Genomic DNA, 222 nt, shown 5'->3' on the forward strand with positions numbered 1-222 from the left:
TATACCACAGCCTCCATGAGAGGAAGCCCATCAGCCACGAAGAGAGAGAAAATGTCATCTGGCAACACGTCTCAGTCACGTTCGGATGGCGTGACTGACACCCGGAATTAACCCAACATCACTACAAGCCTATTCTATACTTCGTGTGTCGTGTATTACATTTATGGCTATTATTTATTTTCATGGATCGGTAGCTTTCTTTTATTTTATTTTGCATATTTG

The sequence above is a fragment of the Penaeus monodon genome, chromosome 21, assembly GCF_015228065.2.
Source record: "Penaeus monodon isolate SGIC_2016 chromosome 21, NSTDA_Pmon_1, whole genome shotgun sequence".
In the NCBI taxonomy this organism is placed as follows: Eukaryota; Metazoa; Arthropoda; class Malacostraca; order Decapoda; family Penaeidae; genus Penaeus; species Penaeus monodon.